Raw genomic sequence first — 27,534 nt, forward strand, 5'->3', positions numbered from 1 at the left:
TATAAATACACACACACACAGAAATAGTAAATTTAATTGAATGACACAGAAACGAGGCAAAGTACGTTAAGAGCTTAAGGAGGCCACGTTAATACATGTAAATATGCATACATACCCCGCATTGTGCCAAGTTACATTTACCGCTTTGAGTTCTTTTTGCGGAACTAGCTCTTGAAGGTTGGTATGCTTCAGATCGTGTGAGTCGATCCGTAACTTCCGAGCCAAACATGGATATGGAAGGGGTTTAAGTAGTTACACACTTTTATTGATATTTATTTTAATGACCTTTAAAATCTGATAACGCTTTCTTATCTTTAATTTTTTAGACAGACAGTTTAGGTTCTAAAATATACAAGATTTTATTTTAAACGTAATGAGTTGGCAACATTGACTCCTCGTGAGTAGTCGCTATTGGTATTATGCGTTGTAAATAGCACGACGTAAAAAATGTAATATATTTACTAGTAAACTCAGTAGTTTAGTACCTGTACCAACCCCTGAAGGGAATATAAAAAATATGAAAAATACTAAATTTTGCAGCTTAGTTAAAATATCTTAGGGTAACATATGATTGACAGGAAATTTAGCATATAACATAGATCGTTAAGGGAAATACATTTGTGCATGAAAAGTAATTGAATAGGTTGAAGGATACAACTTAGGTGTCGTAGCATAACATCGCACATAACCGCGACTGAAACAGCATTGTAAACGGAATACAATAATCCAACTACAAAAGTTGGAGAATGAAATTACATACACCAGGACCACAAATAGAAATTTAAAAAAACTCGCTGTTCCCACAAGCCAGAAGTTGAAATATCTAGCATAAACGAGCTGAGCAATTGTCGTCTGTTCAAGCACAAACAAGTAATTTTTTCAAAAACAAATTTTGCACCGCTTCTTTGAATTCACACATTTCAAAGCAGCCAGACATTATGCCATCAAAAAGGTATGAAACAAAAAATTAATTAACAAAATTGCACTCTTACACTCTTGCTATACATAGAGACTTTATGATGTGCATATATTTCGTAAGCTTTAAGCTTTTTCTTCTGTACCATTTTTATATTTTACCAAAGTTGTCAGTGGAGACACAAAAGGTTATAAATGGGTAGATAATCAACGGCTGCAATTAAAGTTAATGAATTCCTTTTATAGTAAATTTTTTCAATAAGAAAAATGTAGAAGTGAGTCGGCTCCCGGTAGTGGTTTTGCAACACTCCGAATGTATTTCTGCCACGAAAAGTTTCTCAGCAAAAATTCATCTGCTCGCGGATGCGCGGATGCCGTTCGGTGATGAAGGTACCATCTTGCCAACTCGTAGGAAAAATAAAAAAGCAGCACGATGCCAGTTAAAGAGAAGCGCAGCTTAAGTCTGCTGAATTTCGATTTTTTTTTTAGAATTAAACTCTGATACCACAAAAAAGCAACGCCCTATTCCATTTCAATAAGTTTTATACCAATCGATTCCTCTAGCTATCTGGATTTGATAATAATATAAATTTATCTTAGATAAACTAAGGGAGCGGTGAGCTAATGTGAGAAGGCGACAACCTGGCTAGGCCACTCTGACATAATCGGTTTAAGGGCCAGGGGGAGATCTCATCGGCAGCGTCTGTACACCTCTAGGTGTGGCTGCAAGCGGGTGTCTGTCTTGGAGCAAGCGGCTCGCTATATAAAAGTGCAAGTAATATTTTCACCCCCGCTGAGCGGGTTGTGCGCTGGGCTTGGGACCCGCCACGTAAAACCATACTCCAATGAAATATAACAACAAGCCTCGGATAAATACACTCTCTATTGATGACGACCATGGAAAACGCTTGAAGGACAATTAATTGAGGGCATGCACCTAGAACGTCCGCTCCCTGAATGGGATTGGTGCAGATGCCCGGCTGGTTGATGTCCTCGCCAAAGCAAAATCTGACATCACAGAGACAGAGACAGAGACTTTGTCGCCAAGTGCTGGCGTTCACGCCTGTGGACGAGCGTCTCACCGCTATCCGAATAAAAGCAACATTTTTTAATATATCATTCATCTGCGCCCATGCGCCGACAGAGGAAAAAGACGATGAGGTGAAAGACACTTTTTATGAACAATTAGAATGCACGTACGAGCGCTGCCCCCGTCATGATATAAAAGTCGTGCTTGGCGACTTTAACGCCAGGGTGGGAAAAGAAGGTGTTTTTGGCCCTACAGTCGGAAAGTTCAGCCTACACAGTGAAATTTCTCCTAACGGACTGAGGCTGATTGACTTTGCCGGTGCTCGAAACATGGTCATATCCAGCACGAGATTCATGCATAAAAAGATACATCAAGCTACATGGCTGTCTCCTGATCGAAATACTCGCAATCAGATCGATCAAGTTGTGATAGACGGACGGCATGCCTTCAGTGTTTTAGATGTGCGCACGATCCGAGGACCTAACATCGACTCGCACCATTATCTCGTTGCAGCCAAAATTCGCACCCGCCTCAGCGCGGCTAAAACCAAGGAATAAAAAACACAAGGAAAGCTAGACGTCGAAAAGCTTCAATCACAGCAGACTGCCAATGATTTCGCAACTCGACTCTCACACCTGCTCTCTGAGAGCACAACTCAGCCTGAAGGAATACAGGAGCAGTGGGAGCATATCTCCAAAGCACTTCGTACTGCCGCCGAGGAAAAAATTGGTTACCGGCGGCCACGAAAAAACCACTGGTACGATGAAGAATACCGCGTTGCAACCGAAAGAAAAGACACTGCCTACAGGGCTACGTTAAAAGCGAGCGCGACAAGAGTAGTGTGTGAACGCTATCGTGAGTTGAAAAGGGAAGCGAGGCGCCTTTTCAGGAAGAAAAAAAGCAGAAGCAGAAAGGCGTGAGTGCGAGGAGCTTCAGCTGCTAGCCACCAGGAATAACGCCCGAAACTTTTACCAAAATATACGGCGACAGACGGAATGTTTTAAGACCGGGGCAAACTCCTGTAGGAACCAAAAGGGCGACCTTGTAACTGATGTCCACAAAGTGCTTAGAATATGGAGGGAACACTTCTCTGCTCTCCTAAATGGGGGCAGCAATGCACCGCGCAGAGATGAAGAACCCGATCCCACAATCGATGAGGATGGAATATATGTCCCCCCGCCCGATTATGACGCAGTTAGAATAGCAATAACCAGATTGAAAAACAACAAGGCCGTGGGCGCTGATGGATTGCCTGCGGAGCTATTCAAGTACGGCGGCGAGGAGTTGGTAAGGCGCATGCAGCAGCTTCTCAGCAAAATGTGGGCGGCCGAGTGCATGCCCGACGGTTGGAATTTAAGTGTTCTTTTCCCAGTCCACAAGAAAGGGGATACTGCAAAATGCACCAACTATCGTGGAATCAGCCTTCTTAATATCGCATATAAGGTCTTTTCAAGTGTATTGTGCGAAAGATTGAAGGCCACCGTGAACCGGCTGATTGCACCTATCAGTGCTGCTTCAGACCTGGTAAATCTACCATCGACCAGATTTTCACAATGCGCCAAATCTTGGAAAAACCCGTGAAAAGAGAATCGACACACATCACCTCTTCGTTAACTTTAAAGCCGCCTTCGACAGCACGAAAAGGAGCTGCCTATATGCCGCTATGTCTGAATTTGGTTTCCCCGCAAAACTTATACGGCTGTGCAAAATGACGTTGAGCAACACCATCAGCCCAATCAGAATTAGGAAGGACCTCTCCGAGCCGTTCGAAACTAAACGCGGTTTCAGACAGGGTGACCCCCTATAGCGCGATTCCTTTAATTTGATGCTGGAGAAAATTATACTAGCTGCAGAACTTAACCGCACTGGAACAATATTCTATAAAAGCGTGCAATTACTGGCATATGCTGATGACATTGATATCATCGGCTTAAACACCCGCGCTGTTAGTTCTGCTTACTCCAAACAGGAAAAAGAAGCGGTAAGGATGGGTTTGATGGTGAATGAGGACAAAACGAAGTACCTGCTGTCATCAATATGCGCCTTGGCAACCACGCTACTGTTGGCAGCCATAATTTCGAAATAGTAAAAGACTTCGTTTATTTGGGAACCAGCATCAACACTAGCAACAACATCAGCACTGAAATCCAGCGAAGAATAAATCTTGCCAATAAATGCTACTTTGGACTAGGTAGGCAATTGAAAAGTAAAGTCCTCTCTCGGCGAACGAAAATCATACCCTACAAGTCACTTATCGTACCCGTCCTGCTATATGGGGCAGAAGCATGGACCATGACAACAGCAGATGAAGCGACTTTGGGAGTGTTCGAGAGAAAAGTTCTTCGAAAGATTTATGGACCTCTACGCGTTGGCAATGGCGAGTACCGAAGAAGATTTAATGATGAGCTGTACGAGCTATACGCAGACATCAACATAGTCCAGCGAAGTAAAACGCAGCGGCTGCGCTGGCTAGGCCATGTTATGCGAATGAAAGATGATGCTCCGGCCAAGAAAGTGTTTCTATCGGAACCCGCCTATGGAAGCAGAGGTAGAGGGCGACCCCCACTCCGTTGGAAGGACCAGGGGGAAAACGATTTAAACTCCCTTGGTGCGACCAATTGGCGCCGGTTGGCGGAGCGAAGGAGCGACTGGCGCGCCTTGTTGGACGGCCATAACCGTTTAGACGGTTAAGCGCCAATTAAGTAAGTAAGTAAGTAAACTAAGGGAGCTCAGGATTTTGTACAAATGGTCTAGCATCATTGCTTTCCAGACTTGCGTTATATATTTTTTACAATACACTAACCAAATACACGGCTATACATTTGCTGCGCCATTGCAATTTCTTAACATCAAAATCCGTAGCTTATTTTTTACATATTGCATAGAAAACCAGCAACTGTCAATACAAAACAAAATGTGGAAAGAAAAAATTGAAAAATAAAAAAGTTTCTCACGATCCGTAGCTTATATTTGCTATAGCAACTTTCCAACGTCAAATACACAAAATTCTGAACTCCCTTAGTAACCTTAGTTTTACCAATATATATAGTAGTAAGCTTGCACCAGTATTTTTTTGTTTTTTCAATAAAATTCGTTCCAATAGATATTGCAGTGAAATTTGATACACCGCTTTCTCTTGTAATCACAGTAATCACATCCACTTTGCTACATAAGCACAAGCTTTAGTTGTCGCATTAAAAAAAATTCCGGATTAAATTTTTATTTCCGGACGTATCACGTCAAGAGAATAGGACTACACAACTTTTCACAAAGACAAATTTTTTACCCTGTCTTTTCCGACTCAAAAAAAAACAAAAATAAATGGCACCCTGGAACTTTCAAAATAAATTAAATGTAGATAAGAATTTACTCTTTACATACATTGCACATTTTTTTCATACCAACGCATCTGCCGATCAACCCAATTTTCATTTGTGAAAATATTTCATGTAATTTACCTAATTCGCTATTCATTAATTTAATTCAAACAACGCTACTGATTGTATAATTATATTTATGTGGAAAAAAAATAATCAAAAAAACTTCAAAATATTTTCTTGCAACTTGATGGCAAGATTCCGCCGTTTGATTCGAAGCTTATAAAAATCTTGCCCACTGCGCCATCCATCCGAATATTTATTGCATTGTGATCGGGTTCTATAATATTTATAAGTTATTAAATTTGTAGTTATATGGAACGTCTCTCAAGAGCTGATTGCAAGATTCCATACGGTCCGTTTAATTTTCTTTAAAATCCGCACGACACCTAGCAAAACTTTTTGTCACTGCCATAGACCACGGAAATTACCTAAAATACGATTCTTTATATCGAATATTTTTTTGATTATATCGACCAGTGTAAAATATCAAGTTTCAAGCTCAATGAGAAGTTATTATAAATCGTACGCAAGATCTCCATCTCTAAATATGTAGATCACTGTCCCATCTTTGAGAATATTGCTTACTAATATGCTCAAAGTTTGAGGTCCTAATGTTATCGGGAAGTTACTCAGAGCTCGGTCGTATAGTTTCAAAATTCGGGTGAGTTTTTTAAATGTATCGTTGACTGTGCCACATAGCGTTTGTTTTATTCCGTCGTATTGCATTGCCATCGAGTACTGAGAAATGTTTTAAGTCCAAAACATGGGTCCTCAATGAATAATCGGTTGCAGGATTTTGCAATATTTCTTGAAATTTGGTGACAAACGTTAAATCGGCTATATAAAAAAACGTCGAAAAAAAAAAATTTGCCGCAGAACACACCCAGCATTCCACACACCTCTTTGTGAACGTGGAGCTGTGGTGAGTTGATTAATTTTTTTTTTTTTTTGTAGCCACAATCAAAATTGCCGAAAGTTATATTTTTGCAAATGTTTGCTGTGCAAATAACTCGGCATGAGTATCTGTATATGTGGAATATTCTATTTTTTTTTTGCTGCGACCAATAAAGGTTTTTTTCTAGTCTCCTTGCCATGACTGCCTACGTGGGTTGTTTCTTTTTTGCTTTTACTATTTTTAGAATTTACCCACAACTACATAATTAACAGAAAAACCAAATGGTATTAAATTTGTTCTTCTATTTTTAGGCCACTTCAACAACTCTACAAAGCGCCAAAAGAAAAAAATAATAAAGGAATAAAGTGTATGAAGCTGGCAACATGTCAGGCTTTCTACTTAGCAAACCCGTGCAACAAGTACCCTAAAATACAAACACAAAACTTTTCTCGACAAAAGTGACGTAACTTTGCTCTAACTTTATGAATTAGTTTAGTATCTGCTAAAGCCTAGATTTATTTGTATAAAAAAGCTGAAAAGTGCCTAAGTCCATAAGAGAAGTAATGAATTACTTTACCTTTAATTTCGTGGGGCTTTAGCAAGAAGAACAGGAAAAGTAAAGAAGGGAATCAGAATCCTGAAAAGGTTTAAGTACTTACACCTTTGCGTGTTTTCAGCCTTTCGATATTTTTTTTATTAGAACAACTCTTGCTTTAACAAAGTTGTCAGAATTTTAATTTTAAGTTATCCGCTTTTTTCTATCCCCTTTTTACAAAAATGAAAACCGCTTTGTATAGCTGCTTGCCTTCATATACCCAGCGGTATGAAAAATAATATCGCTCTATATTAATACCATTGACCCTTCCATTAACTGACCTTGGAACCTTTAATAAATATTTATTTACCATTGTGAATGATTTACTAAATACACAAACATTTACCCACACGCACCTGAATAAATATGCGAGCTACAACAAATTTTCTCTCATTTGTACTACACTAAAGCAAATTATTATTAGAGGAAAGTAATTCTCATATTAAATCTTAAAAACTATAAGCACTGTATGGCTTTTACAATTTCGCCACTGACACGAATTTATCTTCACTTGCCAAAGTGTATGCGAGTATGTGCTAATGTGTGTGTGTATGTGTCAAAAAGGATGGTAAATGGCAGGTGTAAGTCTGCTTAAAAACACATGAAAAGAAAGTTAATTAGTAAATTGGTTATTAATGGTGCAAGACAGCAGTCCTTTTGTTCTAAGGCTTCCTTATTCTTGTTGAAGTAAGGCGCACACTTCTAAAGATTCGAAAGAAGAGTTGGCAATGCAAAGAAATGTAGGACTTTAAGTAAGCTGTGTCTGACTTGTACTGAAGTGAATAGATTAAGCAAAATAAATTTTAATGGCGGAGATGTGCGTAACAGTAATTTAAAAATAGTGAATAGGAAATTAGAAAATTATACAAATATTCGGGGAGAATGAGTTTCTAAAACAGAACCTTAAGAATCAATTAGATTGCACCAGAGGATTTTTGTGTGACAAATAAGTTTAGTTGACTTTGTTTTTATATTTTTAGAGATGATGTTCCTTTTATCAATAATAAAGAATCAGTAATAAGTAAGCAAATGATTTGGAAGTGTAAAGGTTAAAGTAAGTTTAAGTGTAAGTGAAACATTAAGTTAGGCTAAGTAAAAAGTTGCGATAAGTTAATTGTTGTTTATATTAGAGAAGAATTACAAAACTTTCACACGTTTATGGTTGCTAGGACATCTTTCTGTATTTACAGATTCATCACCCAGCTTTTCGGGTACTGACTTTCGAATCTGAGTCATATTTACTGGACGTCTCTATCCACTCCGCCGTATGACTGTACCTGTAGCTTTTTATGGCAGAAATACACTCGGGGTGGTTGCCAAACACTACCGAGGGGCGACCCCAATTGTTTCTAAAATTTTGATGTTGCTTTGTCCGGGGCGTGAACTAGGATCTTCGGTTTGGTAGGCGGAGAACGCTACCATCACACCACGGCGGTAGCCAAAATTTTTATTTACACAGCTATAAACCAACAACGATTTACACGATTGAAAAATTTCTTACTTGCAATTATACGTTTGTCGGGCTTGATAGTTATTCTTATAGTTAGGCTAAGAACCACGTTTACATATGCCTTAATCTACAATAAATCGTAAATAAAGAATTTACGTGTTTACATATGTTCCATGCCTGGAAACTAGATTATTTTCTGTTAAATTATCTCTTCTATTTGCGCTTTAGGGATTACAATCTAGAGGTGGAACTTTTTCTATGAAAAAAAGATTGGCTTCCCTAAACTTTGATCATAATTACATCAAGTTGAGTTGAATAAAGGTAAGTTAAGAAGGTAAGTTAAGAAGCGAAGGAGGCTAAAGGAGACACTTGGCGAGCTATGCTCGGCAGTGTCATCAATAAAATGACCTTCGGAAGGAACTGATGAGATACGGTAAGCAGATATGTAAGGCTCCTCGACAAATGGAAAAGAAATTGTTTATAACAAAAGGTGTCCCAATTGCTCATTCGGCTCTTTCGACTTCGGAATATATTGACGAATAATCACTTCTTTAGTGTTAATACCAATAATATTATAAATGTAATCAAACGTCGATTTCACTGTAATCATTTTCATTATTGCAGAGCTATTGTTGTTAAAACACGGTTTTCGACCACGATATTGAAAAAAAAACATCAAAGATGTCGGTCAAGGGGAGCATAATGGCTAAACATATCGGAAGCTACTTCTACTACGAGAATTTTACTTTACAAGTTTACTTGAGATCTTTCTTTTGGGCATGCATTTTGAGTTTAAATTTTTTTTTAAATGCAAGATAGTAATTTTCAAGATGAAGAGGGCTAGTAAAAATTAGCTTAGAGTATTGAAAAGCTGATACATTGAAAACGAAGTTAAAGTAAGCTAGCTCAGGTGTTTTTTCACAATTTCCTCGGCCATAAAGCTTTCTATAAACTTGTCTAGCACCTACATATGCGCACGTTTTATCACCGAAAAGTTTTCCACGCGAATATGTTTGCTTGGGCAATAACAATTTTCATTGACCAAATTCGAAGCAGATGATATCGTAACCAAAAAGGTATTAAGAATGAGTAAATTTCAATGCATTTTTACAAGGAAGACATGCATGCAAGCAACGGAGTGCAAATCTTATTATTGAACCGTAAAAAATCGTAAACCAATAAAATTATACTCTTAACTGTCAATTGAAGAGGCCAAAATACCAGGAAGACGAAATATCAATGCAACAAACATACTTTTGAACACAGAAATATACTTAACTATAGCTACATATGTACATATATACACAAGTGTACAAGTGTACTAAGTGACTAATACATTGAATAAAGTGCAGAAAGATATCGAAATACCAGAAGCATTACAGCAATTCATATTCAACAATGAAATAAACGTCAGCGTACAAAATAACCAACAAATGTTCCAATTTAAGCAGGGAGCATTGAATTCTCCAATAAGATTGCATTATGTATACGACACGTTGGCTCATACGCTAACTGGTTGATTTGATGTAGACACCAAAGAGACACCACATCCCAGATACTCGTACGTTAAGTATGTATGTAAGTACATTCTCTGTATTTGTGACAGAAATGTGCTTAAGTAGTCGTTAGGAAGCCTGACTTGGAAAGCAGAGCTGCTACGTATTTTCCTTGGAGTTGTACGCGCGTAGCACCACATAAAATGCGGTAGTTTAAGTGTCCAGAGTTGAGTTCGGTTGATGCTTAAATTGGTAAGGAAGAACTCGTACAGTACATTTACGTACACATAAAATGTTGACTATGCACAGAATGCTACACATACACATACATACACAATTTCAGAAGTGCCACAAAGAAGAAAGGCGAGCAGTAAATGGGTTTATTTAAAATTCAATTATAGCACCTCGATGCTTGGAAGTGAAAGAACGAAATTTGGAGCTACTTTGGTTTGGTAAGTTGCTAGTTTTTTACTTTTTTTAATAAGAGCGATGTTGTGTATTGGTGTGTTGGTCAAGATGGCAATTGGCAAGTTAATATCGTGAATTCACACGTACACACATAACTAACAAAGTAAGCAGAGATCGCAAGTAAACAACCGTAAAGAAGCTTTTATGTGAAATTTACTTGTTTCGTGTAAGCAAGATGTAACTGGGCAACGATTTTAAATGTTGAAGTTTAGGGATGAAACGAGATGGGAAGAGCGACTGGAAATCTCGTTTTGTATTTAAAAAGTACCTAAGCATGAACTTTATTTTCTTGGTTATAGTGCTAGATAAGACGAATGTTGTAATATATTCTTTATCATCATTTGCGTCGATGTTGGAATTAATTTTTGTTAAGTTGAGTCTTAGGATAACTGAAGGTTTGATGCGAGCTTGTTTTTTAGTCGAATAAAAACCCAAGTGAAGGAGAAGCTCGGCCTAAAAACTCTTGATATTGATTGATATTTGAAACACATGCGAAAACTTTTTTTTTTTTTCAAAATGTCAAGAACGGTTATGATAAATAAAACTTGTACACAGGTGCCACTATTAGTTTTAAAATATCCTGTTATCTATTTTGTGTACTTTCTGAGCCTAGTCCATTCTATGATTCACGTTGCCGATTATAAGATTGTTTACATTATGAAACAGGAGAGTGCTTCTGGAATTTTCGTCTTTTGTAGATATTGTCTCTCGCAAAATAGAGTACTCCTCTCTTCTGCAGATTAAAAACTTTGCTTCTTAACTTCGGTTTTAGCAGGACCGTCTATGGAGCTAAAGTATCTTTAAACAGAACTCCCTCTTAATTTAACTTTTTCTCAAAATTTCTGTATTTGGACGTAACTAGAACAAAACTGCTACTCCAATTAAAATTAAAAAAAGAACTTTTTTCTACCTAATAATTAATTTCATTAAAGACATAAAAAATGGATACATCCGTTTTTTTATTTAAAACTTTATTTAATTTAGTGTAAAACTCAAATAGAGGTTTTTGTTGAACCACGTTTTTAGTACGGCGCTTTTTATATTGGGTCCTGATTTCGGTTACCTAGGCAGGTATTAACACAAATGTTAACAGCTGAAGGACAGATAGATGGACGCGGCCCAATCAACATATGACGCTGATAATCTTGATATATGGAAGTTTATGTCTATCTCGATCCCTTTAGATCATTACAACCTAACATTGTGCTATAATACCCTACCTCTAAGACTTAGTTTACATGTAACGAGTTTATCTTGATTTTCGTACTTAACTCCTAATCGTTAATTATATAACTAGATTTCCGATAGAAGTGGTTCCCTACGATAATCGGTAATTATGATAAAATTTTAGAGATGCGGATTTTTTTTATATAAAAAGGTTCCCCTCTAGAGTGTAATCTTAAATTAGAAGCACAAAATAAAGGAGAAACGGGAAAATTTGACAGAAATTAATATAGTTCCTAGGAATTGAAAATATATGTAAACACGTAGAATTAGTAGGTCATGAAATAATCTTAAAAATCAAAGTCGAAAAAAAGTAAAAAAAAAAATTAAATTTCGCAGGCTCGAAAATTATTTTTTTGGGTATGCGTAGTGCAATTTTTTTCCTGCGCCTAAGTCCTATCGAAAAATCGATGGCGCGATATCGGTTAACTTTCGTACATACAAATTGACCCACCCTAATATATGCGCCTGGTTTTCTGAGGCTAACTTCACACGAAGTTGTCGTTCATCTCGATATTTTCTAAAATATTCAGAGAGATGTTGATAAAGGGTTTTATTTTTAAACTCAGAGTGCTTTGCACACAGAGTATATTAACTTTGATTGGGTAACGGTTGGTTGTACAGTTTATACCTAGATACCTAGATACAGTTTATATCAAGATAGATATATATTTCCATATATCAAAATCATCAGTATCGAAAAAAAATTTGATTGAGCCATGTCCGTCCGTCCGTCTGTCCGTTAACATGATAACTTGAGTAAATATTGAGATATCTTCACCAAATTTGGTACATGAGCTTATCTGGACCCAGAATAGATTGCTATTGAAAATGAGCGAAACCGGATGATAACCACGCCCACCTTTTATATATATAACATTTTGGAAAACACAAAAAACCTGATTATTTAGTAAATAATACACCTAGAATGTTCAAATTTAACGTGTGGACTGATATTGAAACTCTTGATAAAAATTTGAAACAAACTTTTAAAATGGGCTTGGCACCGCCCACTTGTGATAAAATCAATTTTAAAAATATTATTAATCATAAATCAAAAATCGTTGAACGCATCTTAACAAAATTCAACGGAGAGGTTGCCTTTAAGGCCTATAAGGAATGCTTTGAAGAAAAATTAACGAAATCGGTTAAGGACCACGCCCACTTTTATATAAAAGATTTTTAAAAGGGTCGTGGACGAATAATAAAAGCTATATCTGTGCAAAAAAGAGCTTTATATCAATGGTATTTCATTTCCCAAGTGCATTTATAACAATAAATAGGAAATACTTGAAATTTAAAAAAATAGGCGTGGCACCGCCCCTTTTATGACTAAGCAATTTTCTATGTCTCGGGAGCCATAACTCGAAGAAAAATTAACGGATCGTAATAAAATTTGGTATACAAATTTTCCCCATAGCAGGAAATATTTCTAGAAAAAATGGACGAGATCCACGCCCACTTTTATATAAAAGATTTTTAAAAGGGTCGTAGATGAAAATAATAAGCTATATCTTAGCGAAAAAGAGATTTGTATCAATAGAATTTTACTTTCTAAATAGAATTAAAACATTAAATTGGAAAACACTAAAATTTTTGAAAATGGGTGTGGCATCGCCCCTTTTTTGTCTAAGCAATTTTCAATGTTTCGGGAGCCGTAACTCGAAGAAAAATTAACATATCGTAACAAAATTGGGTACACATATTTTCCCTATAGCAGAAAATATTTCTAGTAAAAATTAACGGGATCGGTTAAAGACCACGGCAACTTAGATATAAAACAAGTTTAAAAGGGTCGTAGACTAGAATAATAAGCTATAACTTAGCAAAAAATAATTTTGAATCAATGATATTTCACTTATCAAGTTTTATTGTAAAAGGAAATGGGGAGAAATTTTTTTTAAACGGGCGGTGTCACGTGTTATGTAGAAAAGTAATTTATCTGAAATTAAATGTACTATTGAATCTCACGCTAAGTATATAATGTTCGGTGACACCCGAACTTAGATACCTTTACTTGTTTCAAATAATTTTATTTCTGATAGAGCAATTTTCAAAGATGAATTAACACCATTTGATCTAAGCTTCAAAGGCGAGTCACAGATCATTTTACCATTAAAAATCATATATATGTATTTTGTTACGTAATGGCGCCTAAATTACACAACGGAATAATGCAAAAATGGGCGTGCTTATGTAGTTTCCCCCACGGAAGTCCCTAGGCATACTTTTATCTCGCTAGGTGGCTAGGGTTTTGAGATATACACAAAACGGTGACCCGGGTAACCCTAGGATGTATTTATACAATATGGATATCAAATAAAAACTGTTGATGAGAGCTTTAAAGTAAGGTTAATTGTATTGTGATATTTGGAAGACATGAATTGATATTACCTACATGCATACGTCCGAAATTAAATGTTCGAGTTCAAACGTATAAACTCCGTATTGCTATTATCAGCAATTCTCTTTTGGCGTCGCTTAAAGCGTTGTTCATTTCTGTGGCTGGGACCTGAAACGGGAATCAGGCTTGGACCTGGACTGCAGCTGGGAATATGACTGGGAAAGGGTGGAGAAGATTAAAAAGAACTATAGAGAAGGGAAATAGGGAGGGAGAAAGAGACTAAAAAAGAGATAGTTAGACGAAGATAGAGAGATAGGACTAGACTAAGAAAAGACGAGGAGGTGGAAAGGGACGGAGAGTGTGAGAAAGGCAGAGGGACGAGTGAATAAAAGGATAAGGAAAAGGGAGAATAATAGGTATAAACTTCCAAAAAAATTATGCAGATAGACTAAAATTAGGGCAGAATAAAGTCTTCCGGGGCTGCTGGTACAGTAATAAAATTGGCTCCAATTATGTATATCATAGACTATTTTCGGAAACAATCGAAGATTTTTTTATAAACATTTCTAAAATTTTAAAGAAAGAGATTTGGTTTTTTTTAATACAACGCAACAAATCGGTTCAGGATATATTTTCGGACGTTCATTTGATAAGCCAAAAAATAATTCATGTCACCGTGATTATGAATTTGTCTGCTTAACAGTTATTTCTGTATTGTGTATTTTGTTTTTGTTATAAGTAAAAAATATAAGCATATAAGCCGATAACCTGATAATCACGCCTACTTGAATAGCCTTAATTAAAATTCATGTGATTAAGTTGATTTGCTTACCAAGTTATTTAATTTATACAAAAGTTGTTCATCAAGTCTTACCTGTAAATAGAAAAAAGAAAGAAAAACGAAAAAATAAATAAAATTCGTTAAGAGGCAGATTTAATAGTTTTTACATAAAATATACACTTAATTAATTTACAATGAAAAATGCACAACATCCATGTACAAATTTTATAAACATCACACTAAGTTGTCACTAAGCTATACATACACACAAACATAAATACAAACATTAACATGAATTAATGAAAAATGAATTCCTACTAAACGCACAAAAATGGCCATCAACTAAAATGAATTTTGTGGCGAATTTATATTTTATTAATAAATTATATAACATAAATATGAATTAAAAAAAATTTTAATTCGTTTTAAAAATTTTTGTTTATAATTATTTACATAAAGAAAATATTAACATAAATAAATTACGTGCAGGTAATTTAGCGAGACTTGCTCTATTGCTTTTACACAATGGTTTTGTTATTGATATTAGAGAAAAATATAGTAACCATCACCGTTTGTAAACCCTACAATTTTTCTCTAATATCAATAATAAATAAATTACAATAAACACCTCAAAGCTTTTAGAAATTTTTAAAAATAAATGGTATGTACTCATATTACGATATATTCAGATAAAAAATTTTAATCATCCTATGTAGGTTGTATCAGCTAAATGTGAAAACTCAACAAAAAATGTTTTTTTTTTTCAAACAATTTGTTAATTAAAAATTATTTACGGGAGACAGTCTGCGGAAAACTTCTACTTAAAATAATAAACGTTTTTGTAATACCTTTTTTTTATAGTAAAAGTGCAGCATATATATCTAAGTACATGAGCATCAGAGATGTGCGTAGTGCACTATATTTCCAGCTTTAATAATAAAGGCAGGTCCTCGACAAAATAAATAAAAGTTTGAGAAAAAAACACCTAATACCATTTCTTTTGCAAAGAAAAACATATTAATTAAAGAATTCAAATTCGAGAATATATTGTGTTATTGTTGTTATTTATAAATGATAAATTAACGGCCCGGAGGTTTTCGGAAGTGTAAACATTGTATTCGCCATATGTGTAATACTCCTATATTGCTACCATAGGCTAGGTACACTCACAAATATCAGAGTGCCGATATATTGCTGTTTAAATGAGTTTGTATTCAATAATCAAATGTACCTAAATTAACATTTTTTCTTGTCACACTTATGTTGCTACAACCACAAAAATTTTATAGACTGTCCTGTTTTGATTACGAATTCAAAACTCATTGCGAGCATTTTCTATTAGCAATGTAGGAGTATTACATATATGTTATTCGCCCTAATTCACATACAGATCCGGTACGTTTAAGAACTGGCACAATTGTGATATTGGCCCAACTATTTTCGAAACGATTTCATATGTGTAACTCGTAGCAAGACCACCCGAAGAATTGTCCTTTGCCGAATATATGTATATCCTGAACGTTTCGGTAACAAGCACCATTAGGGAACAAGCCGGGCCATCTTGAGAACGATTTAATATGTCCACATTAAACCTTCAAGGCCATCAGTTCCTTTTTTCAAAACGCCAACTTCCGAACTAAGATGGAAGCGATAAGAAGAAAGCTATCGTGTTGTATAAAATAATTAATCTCCCGTTTGCAAAAATCGTGTCCGTCAAGAATGAGTCTTCAAACGTGCTCGGTTTTATCCAGGAGATGTTCCCATGATAACTAAGCCGAGTTCTTCAAATGTGAACACAATTAAGCAAAATATAATTTATGTATGTTTCAGATTTAATTATATCCTCATCATCACCACCATTACCTAAATATAATTTTTATGGTATTTAGAATTGGCAGATAGCGTTATCAACATAATCGTCATTGATACCATCATCATCAGCAACATTATCATCATCATCGTGAGCATCATCAGAATAACCAACCATCGTGTTTATTTAAAATATAATTTTTATCGTATTAAGTATTGATCATCGTCGTCATTAAAATCATCATCACCTGCAACATCATCATCATGTACATCACTTTCGTTATAATCACTATCAGTAGCGGTATCATCTTATATACAAACATAACTTTGAATACCTAAAAATTCTAAGCTGTAAGTCTTCACAAAATGACTGTAGCCATAACCCTCAATCAATTATGACGCGAAAGGGATAATAATTCAAGTCATAGTAATATCTTTCATATGCTTATAAGTTAGGCCCCGTCAGTAACAGCAAGTGTAGAAGGTGTGAGCTGCAGAAGAAACAGTTGAGCATGTTGTGTTCATGTCTTGCGCTTGCCAGGTCAAGGTTCCTGCTAGTTTTTCCGAAGAGGACGGAGTTATTCTATAACATATAACATATGGCCTGGCGCCTGATTGAGGTTCTTCCGTTTGGTTATCAAACAAATTCTGGTAAGGCTATGTCCATATTCAGTCTATGTGAGGTCTTTATTGACCGGCCAGTTCAACCGAACCTAACCTAATATCTTTCAAAGTACCTGTAAAAAGTTTTAAAATCTGGCCTAAATTAACACTAAATCAGTACCAAATGAAATATGAAAGCGTATTCCACAGGGATAGCGATGGTATCCATTTTTTCAACTAAAAACTCAGTGCACTGGGGTAGTGGTGATATATGTATACGACGGCACATGTTTTAAAAATATACATTTTTAAAATGTTTGTCTAACTAATAATTTAATAACATAAATATGTATGTATATTTTTTACAAAAATGCAACTACAATTTTTTTTAAATCGCACATTTTTTATCATATCTCATTTTTCAGTTTATTTCGCACTTGATCAATTATAAGTTTGAATTGAAAATTTGCAAATAACTCCTGACTAGTAAAGACAATAATTAATCATTGATTTAATTTAATCGATTACTTTTTCTAGTTCAGGATATAGCTGCATTGTTATGTTGTGTCTTCCCATTTGATTACCCTGATCAACAAGAAAACTATTTTTATTCCTGTGATTTTTTCGTTGGCGCAATCTTTGAAGCCTATATATATTTACGTGTAACGAATGGATATAAAAATCAACCCTGCTTCCCCGGTACTAGTCTCAACCTTCTCTTTTCGCTCGCTAAAAAATTTAGCAATTGTTTTTATAATTTTTCGTCTTAGTTTGTTATTTTATTGATATTTGACGCTTCATACTGATGCATGCCATAACTTCGCATTGGGGTGCTCTCGTTGTTTGCATATTTGGTCGTAGGATATACAAAATCCATGCACCTTGCAAGCAAAGCCAATCCCCCTATTGCGGCTTGATCCCGGTAATTTTTGCTATATTTGTGGTGATTATGTATTTACAAAACTGGGAGTTTTCAATGCTTTAAAATGAAGTATGTAGCATGTCTGCGGTTTTGATCCAGTAAGAAAAGGCGACCGCCTCGCAACTATCAAGACGACTGCCACTGTGCTGTTAATATAAGAGTAAATAAAGGTGCAAATCAAAATACTCAGACTTTTTTTCTGCTCAGCGACTAAAATTTAAATCACGAAAGGCGCAACCAGACACATCTAAACCTTCTGAAGATCCAAATCAAAAACCTGGTTCAGACTTAAAATTTAGCCAATGCTTAATTGCAAAATCTTCTATTTTTAATGGGTAAAAGATTAAGAAGCAATTTCTAATTTTTCAAAGCAGTAACTGTAATTGATCTCATGAGATTGGTGACTCCGAGGGATTGAGCTAGGATGTAATGTTAACATAAAAATCCACTTTCTGTACTCGAAATTCAATGGATTCCACAAGATCTGAGTGATTTTAGTGGGAAGCAGGATAAAGGGCAATATAAGAAATTCCAGAGTTCAGCAGATAGCAGCTGTAAGCGTGTAAAGCTGTCTAGTATATGATTAAATATTGATTTAATGCGAGGCGCTTCGCTCACGCATCCGGTTTAGCGACCAAACACGATACTCTTTGTTGACTCATAAAACCGACTCCCGACTGCTTTTGGATGAGTAGATAATAAGAACATATGCATACATGAGGAAGTGTAATGCGAATACATATTAAAGTATATGAACCTAAAGCAATAAGTATGTACAACAAAAGTAAAGAAAAATGCGCGGTACGTTTGCAAGTTGGTAGCTGAATATTTCCATGGCGCCTGAGTAAACAAAAAATTTAAATATCTCACATAAGTACACATTAGGAGCAACACGGTAGCGCTTTGTTATGGTGTAAGTGGAATCAACAAGGAAAAACGCACAGCTGTTCCGTAAACATAAAAATAACAAAAGGTCTTTTGTATGAATGTTTTTTAGTTTTTTTAAAATTTTTAAAGCGCTAGAGATTCAATAGCCGTCTATTCCTGCTTCTGCTAAAACGCATCAAAAACCGTCTTCTTTTAAAATGATTATTTGTGTTAGAAATGCTAATTAATTGAAATGAATTTATTAAGAGTTTCGAATATTTTGAGTTTTTAAGCGAGCTGTATATACGTTAGACTGGGGCGATTTATTGACTGATATCGCGCCATCGATTTTTCGATAGGATTTGGGCTCAGGAAAAAAGTTCCACTAAGCATCCCCAAAAAAATAATTTTCGAGCCTGAGAAAAAAAAATGGCGAAAGGGTAAATTTTTCGACCAAAACACTCCCCAAAACTCAAAAAAAAATTTTTTTAACTGTTATCGCCAACGAAAAATTCCAAAATCATATCCAAACGCCCAAATCCTATCGAAAAATCGATGGCATAATATCGGTTAACTTTCGTCCATACAAATCGACCCACCCTAATATACATACGTAAATAAAATCACTAAGAAATATATTTTAATATTCCAAAAATTGAAAAACACCTTTAAATCTGAAATACTTAAAAACGACTTGTAGCGAAATTAAAGTATGAGTACAGCATTTTCATAAAAGCTTTTTCTAAGCCAAATGCAATTTCAATCTCATAAAAATAATATTTTTCTACACATTTGCGCATATATTTTCATATTCAAACACTTTCAATTAGTTATAGAAATACCACTTGGCACTCACGAGAATTGCAGTTTTTCATCGAAATCTTTTTGATAAATTCAATCAGCATTCACATTCAAAATGGAAGACAAGCGCTTTTCATCATTTACAAATGCAACCACACAAAGCAAGGCAAATCCTTTATGGCAAAAATACCTGTTCAAAAGCAACAAATACACATACACACTTTAAGCACACTCATGCAATACAAATGAATATGTAAAGCCATAATTTCTACCAACAGTACGCAGCCAGAAGACAGATATCTCATATCTAGCCATCTCAATGCAAACGCTTACAATTAACTCCCTTGTGCATAAATTTCAATTTATATTCCGGTGTTTAGCTGCTATTAAGAGATATTGAATAATAATAAACACCCATCCACGCATACATACACACACACACGTACTTGAACTTGTAATATAGCAGTATGCACACTCGACCAATCATAAAACCCACAAAAGATGTGATGTGCGCCATGTCGTATGAGTGATCAATATGAAATTACTCCATAGTGCAATAGTGCAATTAGTACGAAATATTATTATAATAAATTGATTTATGTGCTTGTTTACAGCAAAAACTATGAACAAGCATATGAAGGAAAGCAACCAGATGCGGACAAGTAAGTAAAGCGTCGAAGGTTATTGCCACAAAACACATTGAACGCGTATAATCAGAAGGGATTTGAATAAATTTTGAAATAGTTTTGCGTTACAAGTTAGTTGGAAATGCAAATTATTGAATTTCAGTTGTTCAATTCATTGCTGAAAAGATAGGTAAGCACGAATGTCTTCGACTTATTTAACGCAACATTGATTTTAAAATTGAGTTATATTAAATTGAGTATAATTGTGAAGAATTGAGGTAAATTAATTGAAATTATATTGCTATAAATATATCATAAAACTACAAAGCTTAAGATAAATTGAAGTCCTTTGAAACTGAAAAATAATACTAATTCTAGAAAGAGCTTAAATAAATAAGACTTCCTTTCGTATTCGTTTTTATTTCTTTTTGTTGTTATCTTCCAAATTTCGAAACCTTCAACAAATTCAATATTGCAAACTTGATAATGTGATGATAATTGTTTGATAAGGCACGTAAGCCCATACAGTTGTGCCTCAGAACCGTTTCGCATTCTTTGCTCAAATACCTTTTCTGTGGTCATAATAAATGTTCAATATTGCCTAAACTAATGTGCAAGCAATGCTTGGCTATGCTTTCACCGTAAAGGTAGCGCGCAATTTATAGGTGTCTAATATTTTTTTGATCTTCGTTGTTTCCATTTATTTAAAAATTAATCATTCAAAGTAATGCAAAACTACATCAAAGAAATTTGACTTTGCAATACAAAAAGTTTTTGGTATTTTATTAAATGGGTCTGTATCTTTCATTCCGAGTCGGATTTATTGCGCGAATAGCTGGAAACGCTCAAAAATACTTCGGAAAACATTTGCACAGCTCGGCATCAGGATGGACAACCTTGGAGTTGTTTCGATTGTACCTCTTTGTATATTTCTATGACTTGTAGTTGTACAAATATTTTCCAATTGCCATATGCTGCACAAATGTATAGCTTTTTACAGGACTTTGTATAACCAGAAGCATGTGCTACAGCTATTTATTTTTGTTGGCATAATCTTTGTGAACAGGGTTTTGCATTATACGAAAAGCACAATAATAACTGTGAATGTTTTTTGGCGTTGTTAACTGCGGAGTATCCTTTCGTATGAAATGATTTGCTTTAATAATTTTTATTTTATTCCGAAGATGCTTGTTTTGAAGACGTTGCCTATCTTACTTATTATGTACTTAAGCGCCGAAAAGTATACTTCAAATTTGTAATATAATTTTTGGGTTATAGAACATATCGCAAGCGCAGTTGCACTGTAGCCCATATGGTCCATAAATGGCACTTCTTTAGGTTTGCGTTTAATCGGCTGGTTCGTTTTCTTCTGTTTTGGTCCCTTTAATGAATCTTCAGCAAAACCTAGTTACCCCATTAATCAAGGGAAAATGTGAGCAAAAGCAAGAGGGAGAAGAGAAATCTCACGTACCCATCAGGTAGAATGGAATTGGCAAGTCCCTTGCAAGTAATTCATAGAGGGAAAAGGGGTTGCAAGACGTGTTTAATATCTTACTTAACCCTTTCAGGACTATGGGAAATCTATTTCCCATGAATAAATTAGGGAATTTTTATATTTTCTTATATGGTAACTCTGTTCAAGCGAGTGTGTTTAAACATAAAAAGGGGAGTCCCCATAATCAAGTTAAGAAGATTGACAGTATTTCCAAATATTCTTTATTAAAAGTGTAAGTAAAGTCGCCAATTTTCGAGGAGTGAAGTGTGTTCATATTTATTTAACTTATTTAGAATTTCGTGTTTCAAATTGTTTTTAAGAGTTTTTTATTTGTTGAATGGTAAGTACGAGACTAAACCATGATCAATTTTATGTAATTAAATGGGAAAAAGTATCTAAAAATAAATAATTATTATAAGGGAAACATGCTTCCCTGTGGACCACAATGGAAATTTTAAGGTACTATTTTTATTATTATTTTATGTTGCGATTAACTCATTTATTCATGTTTTTCGAATTGACTACAGACAAAATGGCTAGAAAAAGATTCATCTGAAAGAAGATGAGATGTTACAATTACTCATAGCTGACAATAGTGATGGTGAAGATGAACTACGAGAAGAAGATCAAGAATACCTTGCTCAGGATATGGAAAATTGTGTAGGTGTGGTAGAAATAACAACAAGTTCAGTTCAGGAAGTTCAAGAAGGCAAATCGGATGAGAATCCTGTCCATACCTCTGTTGAAGAAGCTCAAGAATATCTTGCTCAGGATATGGAAAATGGTGTAGGTGTGGTAGAAATAACAAGTTTAGTGCAGGAAGTTCAAGAAGACAAATCGGGTGAGAATCCTGTCCATACCTCTGATGAAGAAGCTCTTGTTTTCAGATGGATAAAGGGCTCATATGCGCTGAGTATCTTTCGAGAAAGTGACAATGAGTTCGGTAGCATAAATATATTCTGCGAAGTCTGCTATGAAATTGATTGCAAAGCAAAGATAAAATACTTCTTACGCATTTTTTCGATATAATGGATATTGCTATGAACAACTCATATTTGGTGTATAAAAAGTTACATTAGAAGAAACTTGTAGAGGGATCCCTTTTGAGCAGTATAGAATTTCGTCAAAATATTGCTCGAAACCTTATAAATGAATTTTCATGTAGGCAAAGATCCAGGCCGTACGTAGGGAATAAATCGAAGAGTCAAGTCGGTGTGAAGCGAAGTTTACCAATGCACAATATGCAAAAAGTAAATAACATGAAGAGGTGTGTACATTGTACTAAGAAGCGGATTGAAAATAGGACGCATAACATATGTGTAATGTGCAACGTTCACCTCTGTTATACTAGCAAAAGAAACTGCTTTGCAGATTTCCATAAATGATTATTTTCCAAATCTATATATTTTCACAACAAATTTTAAAGTTCGCATTATTAGAAAACAAATGTTCCCTGCTATTGCGAAATTCCCATTGAGGTCCATAGGGAAATATTTTTCCCAAGAAATTACAAAAAAACCGTGAAATTAATTTAAAAGTCGAATTGTTTTTATGTATTTTGCTTTCAAATCAACTAGATAAAACAGACGTACAACAAAATTTACTTGTAGTTTTTTTACGGTCCTGAAAGGGTTAAACACTCGCTGATTCATTGCCACATCTTTATATGTAAAAAACGAGTGATGTTATAGAGGAATAAAATGCATTTTTTTATATTATTAGAACGATCTGATACCCAAATACGATATGTGGGAAAAGAATATCGTATCACCCACGATGTCTGTCACTGCTGAAATATTGAGAAACATTGGTTATTTTTTCATACGATTGGCCCATTAGCAAAATGAATTTTGGTCACAAACAAAAATATTCTTTGGCAATCGTGAGCGCAAGCCTATTGTATTTTAACAGACCATTTCTTAAGTTTGTAAGCATAAAAACACAAGCACTTGTCGATTTACCTCCGAGGAGATTTATGCCGAGGTTTTCTTCGGAATTTCATCGTGCTAAGTTAAAATTTTCCTAAAAATTGGCTGGATTGGACTGTATTCTAAATTTTTGATGTTGCTTTGCCTGGAAATGGAACACAGGACCTTTGCTGTGGTGAGCCGAACAAGCGAATTTAGCCGAGAAACGTGACTTTGCATTTTAGGCATGAATATCCCGAGAACCAAACCCATCTAAGTAATCTGACGGCAGTTAGGATCTACTATATTCGAACCTTTAGAAAAGTGGCGGCTCATTTCTGTTTCTAAAATTTGCCGAACAGCGTTGTTAATTTCTCGTGAGACATCCAAAACATGACCAGAACGTATGTTCGCTTATTATTGACATTGCAGTCCGTTTATTTTACAAACTTCCTTCAAAATTCATATAAATAATAAGTTCTAAGCAGATTTATGCTGTAAAATATTTTAAAGGGAAAGTATCAAGAATTTTCGCTCTTTTTATTCACACGTAGTAATTTATTTTCTTAGTTTACTTAAAATATTTAACTCCTGTCGCTTGATATTAAGTTTATTAAAGCAGTTCTTTTTTTGATTGCCACAAGTAAACACACATTTCATTCCTTTTATTCAATTTGTATAATAATTTTTCGTCCATCCAATTTATATTTGCAGTCATCTTTCGAGCTCTGTGTAAATATGAACTTGTATACTTATTTATCGAGAATTATATTCGTAAACGCAAGGCTTATGCCATTAAATATGTAATTAAATATATACATATCGTTGTGGGTGTGTGCGAATGATTTCAAGATAGGCACGGAAACAAATGAACTAGTCAATAAACCATTATACGAACACATGCACAAACAGCTTCCTAGTTTAGTTTACGATTGCATCGCCTTGCAAAGCACATACATCATATGTACATTCAATATGAGTATGAAGCGCCTTGTATGTACATATGTGTGTATATTTGTATGTATGTATGTGGTTTATGCTACTCACTTGTTTAGTGTATATTTCCTGCTCAAATTCATCATATTTAGCTCGGATTAATAATTCTGCCAATATAAATTATTACACAAAGATTACGCATCTACACACCAATATGTATGAGAGAAAAACAAATGCTAAATACGACTAACTGCAAAGCTGAGATGGAAGCTATATTCACACACATAAGTAAGTATGTACGTACGCAGGATAATTCAGAGTTGTACATCAAACCAAATCGAAATCGAAAACGAAATGTAAATGATGAATGTCAGCCTCAAGCGATCAACCAAAATCAAGCAATTTCCTTATTCAGTACCTTTGATTTGTAGTAGTTGATTGTGACAAACGAAGATTGATCCACAACACAAGAAATCGTTTTGTTGGCATTTTCCTTTTCATAGACTACATATGTATGCACATATACAAATTTATAGTGGTGACATTATGCGTAAACTGAATAAGTGCAAAATAACGTCAATATGCGACATTCCATAGATTCCTGTCTGTCATAAAGTGTGGATGTGTGTTATGTAAGGCCAACATCCTATTCGATTCGGACACACTTGCTGCCTTTGAGCTATTTCCTGCTCTTCTGAAAATTCGAAAACACATTCAGTACAACCGATGACCACCACGTTATGTTGGCACAAGAATCAAGTGTTGTATGTCAGAATGTAGGTGGTTTTATGTCTCGCACTACTTTGGCAATTTTCTTACTGCCATTTTACACACTTTATCAGTTTAAAAGTAAAACGAACAGTTTAAGGAAAGGAAAGGGTGCGCTGCTGGACAGTTCAGCAAATTACCGCCTAATATGCCGAATGAATTTAACAGAGGGTGAGACATTAAATCGTTGGCGCAAATTCTAAGTTCTTACCGGTTGTTTGTATTGTGCGATGGGTTTACGCATGGGAAAAGGTAAAGTGAACTGCAAAACTCGTATGAATAATTAAAAGATAAATAACAAGACAGAAAAAGTGGCTAAAAGAGTTACACAGAGAGTTCACGTGCGTATACTTAAATACATACGTATATATGGGCAGTTCCATAACCCACATCGTTATATATAGATGGTATTGTTGTTTTAATTTTTATTTTAGTTTGGGCGCATTTCCTTATGTGAAGTTTAAAATTTGTTGTGTCCTATGAAAACCAATTTTGTTCAAAAATATGTCATCACTGCACGTCATATAACACAGAATTGGCTACTGTTGGTGCCAAGGGAAGGTGGTATCGAACTTTACCTTACTATATGTATTAAGATCTTTTCGAACCGCGATGGTGTTAAAGCAAGTAGTAGTTATCGATAAAATTTGGTGGACTCAATTAATCCAGAGTCAAGGAGAGCCTCTACGAACCCCGCCTCTATATTTTCACGCGTTATAACATATGCTAATAGACAACTTGTTGTACCACCCGCGACTCCGTAGACCGATACAAGGTCCCAATGCGACGCTATGGTAGCCCCTGTGCTCACGCATCTTTACACTGTCGTAGCCAAAGCTTGGCACATGTGCAATCACAAGCCTCTCCTCACCGGAATAGGTAAAATATAAATAAGGGTCTTGAAACAACGGCATTCGTGCTTTATTTATTTCGCTTTATTATTGGCTGTTGGTTATCAGCTGATGCTATCTCAGCTGGTGTTTGCTGCTTGTTGCATAGCTAGTCATATGTGTCAAGGTATAGTTTTAGGCGCAGGTGAAGTTACACCGCAGAGCTGTTAAGGAATGCATTCCTTTTGGAATAATTATTCTTTTGATTGCAGCCCCAGAGGATTGAAATACGTATTTTTGTAGTCCGGAATAATGAATAAACAAATTAAGTAATTAAACCTTTTTGCATTCCGGACTAATTAATCGCTTTTTATTCCATCGTTTGCATTCATTACACTGCAATACTCGAAAGAATGTATTCCGCGATCCTTTGCATTCTTTTCGATTCTTAATATTAGTATTCACTAGCTGAATGCTTTTTAGTTTTGTTAATGAGGAATGCAAAAAGGATTAACAAAAAGGAAAAATCTTAAAAAAATAACTGATTATTCCAAAAAAGGAATAATGGCTGGTATGCAAAAATGTTAGTCAAGGAATGGGAATGTATGGATTGCACTCTGGGTGATTGCATTCCTTAACAACTCTGTTACAATGGGAAACACTACGTAACAATTTAAATGCAGCTTGTTTTAACTTTTGAAGGTCTCCATTTGTTTTAAAATGTGTCTTCCCATATTACGATTTTTTGAAACAAAAATAAGTTTAGCCACAAAACAGTGCCAAATACCAAAAAAAAGATTACAAAGCTTGGTTATTACTTTTGTTGAAAATTCCTTCGAATTTTACGGCTTGGTCAGTAGCCATTTGTAAATTTAACATGAAATGGCCCATATAGGTATATACAACTTGCTTGTATGTACATAAGCAAAAATACTTTGCAAAGAAAATAGATACATTCAACAAGCAAATCAACCACTTGCAAAGAAGTAATATGTTTCAAGATATTTCTACATTCCAACAGAAAACAAAAACAGTTTTACGTAGCCACACAACAAACACGCCACGTCTTCACGTGGCGGTCGGACATATGGCAGAATAGAAGAAAGGTAATAAATTGATGGTACTATATTAGCAACAGTTTCAGGACGCCGTGAAAGGGCGTGGAAGAGAAGGAGAATGGCAGGAAAAACTTTTAGCCAAAGGTAGTTAAGTATCTGTCTACTCTGATGACAAAAGTTCGAACCGAATGCACTTTAGATATTTGATATTTCGAAAGGTTGAGCATACACTTTCGTTTTTTTCCTTTCTTTGCACATTTTTGCATGTAAATTGAAGTTGTCAGCGAACGATAAAAAAACCAAGAAGAAGACCAAGGTTAGAGATGAATAACAA

The 27,534-nt window shown here is 35.2% G+C and overlaps 1 protein-coding gene across 7 annotated transcripts in view; it reads right to left on the reverse strand.

Annotated features, from left to right (window-relative positions):
- Nucleotides 1-27,534, reverse strand: part of heph (polypyrimidine tract-binding protein 1 heph) — a 973,663-nt gene that overhangs the window by 402,536 nt on the left and 543,593 nt on the right. The window contains exon 1 of one of the 7 annotated variants that reach the window (XM_067760372.1): nucleotides 14,630-14,656. The exons of the other annotated variants lie outside the window; for them this stretch is intronic. The gene's annotated coding sequence lies outside the window, so the exon portion shown is untranslated. Of the gene's footprint in view, nucleotides 1-14,629; nucleotides 14,657-27,534 lie in introns of those variants that run through there. 7 annotated transcript variants of the gene reach the window in all.

The sequence above is a fragment of the Eurosta solidaginis genome, chromosome 1 (assembly GCF_040869045.1).
Source record: "Eurosta solidaginis isolate ZX-2024a chromosome 1, ASM4086904v1, whole genome shotgun sequence".
Classification (NCBI taxonomy): Eukaryota; Metazoa; Arthropoda; class Insecta; order Diptera; family Tephritidae; genus Eurosta; species Eurosta solidaginis.